The sequence below is a fragment of the Capsicum annuum genome, chromosome 3 (assembly GCF_002878395.1).
Source record: "Capsicum annuum cultivar UCD-10X-F1 chromosome 3, UCD10Xv1.1, whole genome shotgun sequence".
Lineage (NCBI taxonomy): Eukaryota > Viridiplantae > Streptophyta > Magnoliopsida > Solanales > Solanaceae > Capsicum > Capsicum annuum.
In genome coordinates this window covers 1,561,133-1,569,420 of record NC_061113.1, presented here as the reverse complement: position 1 = coordinate 1,569,420, position 8,288 = coordinate 1,561,133, and the positions used below count along the sequence as shown (strand labels likewise).

Sequence of the window (8,288 nt, the reverse complement as noted above, 5' to 3'; positions counted from 1 at the left end):
TTGATGAACTTAATAGTAAGTTTTCTCATACACCCTTTTTTATATATTTTTTTTATAATGGTGGTGTTCGGGCTAATTTGTTTGTGCTTCTTGATTAGTTTTACGAGATATCTGCTTGTGCTTCTGGATTAGTTTTACGAGATATTTGCTACTTCCCACCAGTATAGTGTAGCTATAGGGTAACTATATTAGTAGGAGGAGTACTCTTGAAAGTGTTACTAGGTGGCTTGATGAGCTTAATAGTAAGTTTTCTTATACACCCTTTCTTTTATTTTATTGGAAATATTGAAACTTTTTTACTTTTTACTAGTCCTACTATTAGTGGTAGGCTGGTAGCATTATCCTTGTAGTTTCTTGTCTTTTGAGTTTGGTTATTATTTGTGGTTTCTTTTGCACTTTGGTTATGTCTAATGTTTAGGGTGATTTGTTAGGTTGTCTATAGCTTTTTGCCATGACTCTTTGTTTCAGTTATTTCGTTCTCTATATATATTGATTTGGACCGGATATTCTTGGTACGACCTGTGTACACTTTGCACCTCCCGGACCCCTCTTTGTGTAATTACACTGTGTATGTTGTTATGTTGTGTAATCGTGGTGTTCGGGTCAGTTCGTTGGTGCTTTTGGATTGGTTTTACGAGAGATATCTGTTACCTGACACCAGTATAGTGTCGTTATAGGGTAACTATATTTGTAGGAGTACCTTTGAAAGTGTTACTAGGTGGCTTGATGAGCTTAATAGTAAGTTTTCTTATACACCCTTTCTTCCATTTTATTGGAAATATTGAAACTTTTTAATGTTTTCATGCATGTTTTCTACCTGAACTGTCGTCAACTATTTATTGGAAACATACCTCGTTACCTTCTCCTACTTGAGGTATCACCATCGTTCAGGTAGGAAATGAGAACAACGGATAGTTGGGCGTGTTACTAGGCAACTTGATGAGCTTAGTAGTAAGTTTTCTTTTCTTATACACCCTTTTGCAAAATTTTTTGGCAAGTCAAAATTAGGCAAACAAATTGAAATAGAGAAATAGTAATTTTTAGTAACTTTCTTTACTTTCCTCGATGGTTCTTAATCTAGTCGTCGACTACTAGGTCCTACCCTTTGGTGCTAGGAAAGATCGTAACTTTTTGATACATACAAAAGATTCGTAAAATCTTGTGGTCTTTGTCAAATATATTGTTAATTAGATCTAGGGACTTTCTAAATATAGAAAAGTTTCAATCTTTGGATTAAAAAAGTGTCCTGTAAATAGAATAGATGAAGTAACTAACTCTGTTCTCCCTGTAAAAAAGTGTCTTAGGTGTGTGTTCTTTTGGTCTGTCTTAGCTGATAACTTTCTAAGTAAATCAGCTGTACTTTGTTAAAATTTGATTATTCTTTTTGGTTGTGATCTTTGTCTTTGTGTTTATAAATGGAAATGTTAAAAGTAGTTGGGCATGTGCCTGTGTGGAAGTTTCTTTACGTGACAAGACACTGAAAGACTATTCTGCTCGGAGTCTTCAAAAATGATGCCGCACCATGTCGGATTCTTCAAATATACACTACTTTTTGGAGAATCCAACACGCACACGTCGACATTTTTGAAGAATCCGAGCAACATAACGGCGGACATCTTTGAGTCCTTAGATCAAGAATATAAAAATAAAATAACAGAATTTAGCAGTATCCCATGGTAAAAGAAAATATGTTTAGTTCTTTCGTCATGTGACCAGGAGGTCATTGGTTTAAGCCTTGGAAACAGCCTCTGGCAGAAATGCAAGGTAAGGTTGCGTACAATACACCCTTGTGGTGGGACCCTTCCCCGGACCTTGCGCATAGCGGGAGCTTTAGTGCGCCGGGCTGCCCTTTTTTTTCTTTCGTCAAATGATTATGATTTAGTAGTATCCCATGGTGAAAGAAAATATGTTTTAGTTCTTTTGTCAAATGATTATGATAAATGGATTTTCTTATTGCTTGTATTTTTGATTGATATTGGCATCTACATGGAAACGAGGGACTTAGGTATACCTTTTAGACTGGAAATGTGATTGGGGTGAAAGTAAAAATGTTGGTCTAATTCTTCTATTTTTCGATGTTCTTAATAAAGGAATTTCGTGAGAAAGTTTGCGTTTAATCATATAATTTGCCAATGATATCTTTCAAAATGTCATATTGCTAGCAAGGTCTTCATTTCTGTGCAATTAGGATCTGGTTTTCGAGCATATTTTGGTGTCACGTCCATTTTTTAGATGCGGGCTAGAATTGTTGCGCACCTAATTTATGAACCTCTATGAGCCGAGAGTGAAATCTGTGTACACTCTTATCTTCCACGGGACCCCACTTTGTGGGATTACACTGGTGTATGTTGTTGTTATATGAGAAATCGTTTGCACAATTGTTGTGGATCCGTAAGTTCTAGTGAAACTGGCGTTCTATTAGTATGTCTCACTTGTTCATTACTTATTGTGTTAAAAGCTAAGTTGCTCGGACTCTCCAAAGACGTTGCCGCACCCGTGTCGGATCCTTCAAAAATACACTATTTTTGGAGGATCCGACATGCATCCGTAGACATTTTTGAAGAGTCCGAGCAACTTAAGTTAAAAGGAACATGCTCTTTCGTCTGGCTGAACTTGTAGGGTGCTTGTATACTTGCTGTTTCATGCTAACGACACATTCTGCAGCATTATTAGTTTGAACGTATTAGATCTGCATCTTCATCTGCACACGTTTCGCAAAGTTCTTTGAACTTTTTGGAAGAAGTAAAACTGATACGATATCAATGATGATCCCGAATTCACCAAGCTAAAGATGTGCATATTTTATTTTTATTTTTCGGAATGTGTTGAAAATGCGTTAGTTACAGAAAGATGGGACTAATCCTTATATTTGAGTTTGGTTCACCTGAACTGTTATCATTAAGTGTTGAACTGTTTCAACAGTGCTGGATATTGTCAATTTAACGTGGACATATAGATGACATGTCAACGTTGATTGTTTCTCAATTCTAGGAGAACGTTAGCAACTGATTAGCGTAAAATAGAAGAAGACGATAGGGTATGTAGTTTCATAACGTCACTCGGGTAATGGAAGATACAAATGTGCATGTACCACTCCCTATTTCTGAGAATAAAACATGAATATGCCGCTAACTAAGAGTGTGTTTGATACAGTGAATAAGACATTTCTTCTTTTGTTTTTCTGGAAAGTAATTTAATTTATTACTTGTTTTATAATTTTTGATAAGTAAAAAATATCTTACTTTAAAATATGTATATCTACTCTAATAAATAATATTGAAGTTGGAATGTAAGTCATTTTCTTGATGTTAAATGAATCTAGTCTTTTTTCATGTAAATAAGTGAACCACACAATTTCCCGAGGCAACTATATAAACCACTCTCCCTCTTCCGTTTTTGCTCACTGTTTCTTCGATATGCACAAAAATACAGAAGTATTCTTTCCCGTTTTCATATGACGCAGAAGAAAGATAGCAAGGGGTCAGATGGAGGTTCTCTCGAGATGAGGTGCATTATGAGGATGTGAGGAAGACGTTATGCGGAAAGTATGCCGGAGAAAGCTGCTAGGGCTTACACAGTGGTGAGGCTATTTCGCGGCTATAAGGGCGTCACTAATTTTCCTGAGATAACCTTCAAAATGCCGAAGATTTTCTCGAGAAGCTTAATCTTAAGTATGTTAGTGTTGATAATAATTGTTCCAATCATATCCTCCCAGATCTGACCAGTGCTATCAGATCGTCTTCCACACCAAGGGGCGGTGTGATGAGGTTTCCGTTGCTATAAATCAGAATCTTGAGTTTCGTAGTTATTGTACTTGTCGGGTGCCGGTGACACCAGAACAGAATCTGTTGTAACCATCCGATAACTACGGAACTGAGGATTCTGATTGGCAACCGAAACCTTACTACGCTGCCGCCTGCTTTGGAAGACGATCTGATTGCACTGGTCAGATTTGAGAGGATATGGTTGGATTAATTATTATTTATCACCACCGACATTCTTATGATTAAGCTTCTTGAGAAAATCTTCGGTGTTTTTGAGTGTTATCATCAGGAAAATTAAGTACGGCCTTGTAGACGCGAAACAGCCTCACCACCGCATTGTAAGACCAGTGTTGTGAATGGCGCTCGCCACATCGCCAATGGCGAGAGGCTAGCCGAGCCAAGCCTATGTCGCCATCTGCCTTTCTGGCGATGCCACCTTCGAAAGGCGACGAGGCAACAAGGGGACTGTGGCGAGAAAGGCGACGCCTTTTTAAAAAAAAAGTAAAATTAGGGCTTTAAAGGATAAAAGGTACATTACGGTTTCAAAGATGAGGGGCAATATAATGAGTGGGCAAAAACGGAAGGAATTTTTTGTAGTTGTGTGTATATAGAAGAATCAGTGGGCAACAATAGAAGGAAGTTCTTGTGTATATAGAAGAACCAGTGGGAAAAAACGGAATGAACTTTTTGTATATATAGAAGAATCAGTGGGCAAAACCGGAAGGATTTTTTTTATATTTTTGTTTATATAGAGGAATCTGTGAGCAAAAATAGAAGAGGGAGAGTGGTTTATATAGCTCTCTCTCAAAGGGGAGCTGATTTTCGATCATATTTTGGTGTCGTGTTAGATGGGGCTAGCTCTGTCGCTCACCTAAATAATAACTCCATTGCAAATTATTTTGTCACAGCTAGAGATCGGAGATTCACAAGTTATCCTAATATGGTATAAAATTTGGTGCTTTACTAGGATGTTTTACTTGCCCATTACTCTCCCATTTCTGGTCCCCAGATACATGGAAATGTTCGTTCATTTTTCTTGAGTCTCTTTTAAAGGAGCATGTTCTTTCTTCGCCTGACGGAAAATGTCTAAATGCTTGCATATTTGGTGCTTATGCTTGAAATGGATTCTTCAATCATTGTTAGTTAATTGTATTAGATCTGCATCTTCACTCAAAAATGTGTCCAAGTTCTTTGAACCTTTCAGAAGAATAGGAAGTAAAACCAATATATACATCAGTATTGAACCCGAATGCACCTAACTAAAGATGGACAGTCTTCCTCTCTCTGTGTCGAAACATGTACTTCAAACAGTCCAAATTAATTGTTCGTTTAATTCTAGTAGGAAAGCGCTAGCAACTTATTCGTAATGTACTGCTGTGTAGGTAAAAAAGATGTACGGGAGATAGGATTTTTTCTTCTGAATTTAATCTAGTCCTAAGTTGGGCGAACTCTTCCGATACCACATCCGTGTAGGATTCTCCAAAAATACTCTACTTTTGGAGAATCCAACACGCACTTGCTGAAATTTTTGAAGAGTCCGAGCAACATCTAATTCATAAGGAGACATCCAGAAAGAGAACTTAATTTGCTATCAGTTCGGGCAGTTGTATTTAACCGGTACAAATAGAAACTATGATTGTCTATATGTTTACTCCTACTTGTAGTTCGTGATTAGTTTTGATGCACGATTCAAGACGCCACGAAAGGGAATGTAGTCGTTACTATGTGACAAGTGAAATTTTGCTAGCCGCTTTCTCTGTAGGAAAAGACCTTAGGCTGTACAACAACTCCGCTATTCTCCCTTTCAAGTAGGGGTTCAACGGAGCTTTATTTAAAGAACATTAACCACCACTTCGGCTGATGCGGACGCAGTTCTCTCGTCGTGAAAGAAGTAATGAAAGGGAAGCCCGGGGTCAAAGCGCGTTCATTGTTGCCTGTATAGCTTTCTAGAGCAGAGATCTAGCAACACATTAACAGTATCAGCTTCTCTACTTTCTTGTGGGATTTCACTGGGAATATTGCTGTTGCCATTTTGTACTTTGGTTGGAACTATTCACTCGTGACTTTCGTTTTTCTCTTTTACGTAATATGTATGTGTCTGAGGCAGCAGAATTACTAAAGTTATCTGATGAACGATGCAGCTCATTGCGATACAACAGTCGCGAAGATGCTGATAGGAAACAAATGTGATTTGGACAACATTAGAGACGTTAGTATTGAAGAAGGCGCTAAGCTTGCAGAAGCCGAAGGATTGTTCTTCATGGAGACATCTGCATTAGATTCTACAAACGTTAACAAGGCTTTCGAGATTGTCATCCGTGAAATCTACAGCAATGTCAGCCGTAAGGTCTTGAATTCGGATTCCTACAAGGCCGAGTTATCTATCAACAGGGTAAGCCTCGTAAAAGACGATGCAGAAGGATCGAAACGATCTTGGAGCAGTTGTTGTTCAACATGAACTAACATTTTGTATTGTTGGTTCAAAGATTAAGAGATTTTTCAGTATTTATTCAATTCATTAACACAGTGAATTGATTAAATGTCTCTTAACTCTGGTTAAGCGATATGCGTTTTCACTTTTAAGTTGTACTATTCGTAAAGGATACATTGTTCGATTTGATGTAAACACCAGGGTACGAGCAAATATTTTTTTCGGATAGGCGGACTAAATGTACTTTAGATTTCTACTTGAAAGTTTATAGCATGTCTGAATCATGCATTTATGTGCAATTATTCTTGTTTTTTACTCTTAATATTGTGGTTGGAGGAAGATATTGGGTGCTAGAGCACACTACATGTATCTCAACAGCTAAGAAATTTGTTTCATAATTATGGTGTTTGATTCAGCTTATGCATACATCGATGATCAATATGACCTCTTATAGTTCCCAACGAGAACTATAAGTGGTCATGTTGACATAATACAATGGTGAACAACGGGAAAAAACTGCCTGTAAGTCCGAGGACATTTAGTACTATGATGCACTGCTTCCTAAAGAAAACAAGCTTTCCCAGTAAATCCGGAGCGAATCTTCCAGACATTTTACGCGATTTCCTTTTAAGTCAAAGAAGATGAGCGTATCCAGAAAGACACTCAAAACATGATGGAGGAGATATAGTTGGAAACTTTTCGTTCTCAAAGTCAAGTGCTAATGTAATGAGTAAACCAGTACATACATTCATTTACTAACAAAGCGGTGATGTTTGGATGAAAGGGAGGCATCCCTGCGATTTCTTCTTTGAATGAAGATATCCGAATCCAACAAGTTTATAGTTATCACAGTGAGGATTGCGGACTTGTTTGATGGCAGGATTGCACAGATAAAAACGATGATCAACTAAAATGCAGATCAAACTACAGGGAGAGTATATTTTGGGAGTAATCCAAGTATCCAATAGTGAACAACCACAAAAACTACCTACAAGTCCGAGGACCTTTGGTACTATACTATACCCTCGAACCAACAATGTTTATGCCAAGCAAGATCGCCTTTGTCCCTTTCTTTTTCTCCATTCTACCAACGAATAAAGAATATAAAAACATTTCTCAACAAACAAAAAATAATCATATCTGCTAAGACTATCATCAGGACAAGAAGATGTATAGAGGGAGGAAGTTTTCACCATGGAAGTGAAAATAGGACAGCCCGGTGCACTAAAGGCCCCTCTATGGGTCCAGGAAAGAGCCGGTTCACAAGGACAAGGGTCTACTGTATGCAGTCTTACCTCCACGTCACATGACAACAACTTTACCAGATACTCCAATAACTGAATCCACCAATAGTCCCAATAAAATTGCAAACGACGACTGTTAGAGAGAGTTGTAAATCGTCATTTCATTTTTCGATTGTCAAAGATAACATTAACTTTAAATGCAACAAGACATGAGAGTAATATCGCTTAATAACAAGAAAAAGAATCCTTTATCATGTAACAAAAAAGGGAGGATCTATGACGCACTACTTCCTAAAGAAAACAAGCTAATTTCCCAGTAAATCCAAATCCAGGGCGTATCTCCCAGACATTTCATCACTCTTGTAATGCGATTTCCTTTCAAGTCAAAGAAGACGAGCGTATCCAAATGTCTGAATATTATTTCTTCATTCCATGCCCTGATGTAAGGCTCAATATCCCATAACCCAAAGTTGTCCAAATTGATGCTATACTCCTTCACCCAAGTGCTTCTTATGTTATCCTTCAATATCCACAGGGAAAGAGATTCGCATCATGCAGGCAAAGCATCCCTTTCAGATCCATCATCTCCAAGCCATAAAGATATTCAAAACACGATGGACGAGATATAGTTAGAAACTTTGCGTTCTCAAAGTCAAGTGCTACAATTTGATCTACAGGTCGGTAATAATCATGTAGGTTAGCAAACCAATACATACATTCATTTACCAACAACCCGGTGATGTCCGGATGATAGGGAGGCCTCCTTGCAATTTTTTTCCATCCATTCGAAATGCCACCAACCTCGTTTAAGGTTAAAATCTCGCATTTTAGATGTTTAAGCTGACCATC

At 37.8% G+C, this 8,288-nt stretch overlaps 1 non-coding gene across 1 annotated transcript; it reads left to right on the top strand.

The window, feature by feature from the left end:
• Positions 1-21: 21 nt before the first annotated feature.
• Positions 22-6,494, top strand: LOC107864484. The gene is made up of 2 exons (XR_007053296.1): positions 22-738; positions 5,906-6,494. It is a non-coding gene; the product is annotated as an uncharacterized LOC107864484 (transcript).
• Positions 6,495-8,288: the final 1,794 nt, after the last annotated feature.